Source organism: Physeter macrocephalus, chromosome 14 (assembly GCF_002837175.3).
Source record: "Physeter macrocephalus isolate SW-GA chromosome 14, ASM283717v5, whole genome shotgun sequence".
NCBI lineage: Eukaryota > Metazoa > Chordata > Mammalia > Artiodactyla > Physeteridae > Physeter > Physeter macrocephalus.
The window spans coordinates 24,966,823-24,967,646 of NC_041227.1; positions in this window are offsets into that span (position 1 = coordinate 24,966,823).

Genomic DNA, 824 nt, shown 5'->3' on the forward strand with positions numbered 1-824 from the left:
TGAACAGATGTTTTTACTGTTTTGTGAGCATCTACTCTGTGCCAAGACCACAGTAGGAGCTTTGCGAGCCTAATCTCAATGACTCCTCGAAGTAGCCTAAGGAGGTAGGAACTTCTTTCATTTTGCCAGTGAGGAAGCAGAGGCTCAGAGAGGTGAGCCGTCTTGCTCCAGAACACAAGTATAACAATTTAAATCCCGAGCTTTTGGGCCCCAAGCTCCAGCCCTTTACACTATTCCACAGCCAACTGTCTCTCCTCAAACTGTCAAAGCTCTACGTGCCGTTCACATGTCTTCATTCAGGCCTTTTCTCCTGTGCTTTTCCCACATAAAGTGCCCAGAGGGTAAGTCACCTCCTCTAGGAAGCCTCCCTGATTTCCTCCAAAGTAGAACTCATCCTTTCTTTGTGTGGCTAAGGCACCTAGCAGGCAATTTTCATAATACAGTCTTGATATGGCTAGCACAGGAGGTGGACGCTCATGAATGTGAAGTGCACTTAGCTATTGGGGGTCCTAATTGCCCCTTGACTTTCTTTCTCTCACTATTTGTCTGCAAAGTGTCTGACATTCCACCTCATCCTAGTCAACAGTCAGGCCAGAAGAAGGTATATTAAACATTTGGAGGTAGCTTTTTACTACACAAAGTAGTACATGAATACACTTCTGTTTAAAAATATATTCAAGGGCTTCCCTGGTGGCGCAGTGGTTGAGAGCCCGCCTGCCGATGCAGGGGACACAGGTTCGTGCCCCGGTCCAGGAGGATCCCACATGCCGCGGAGTGGCTGGGCCCGTGAGCCATGGCCGCGGCGCCTGCGCGTCTGGAGCCGG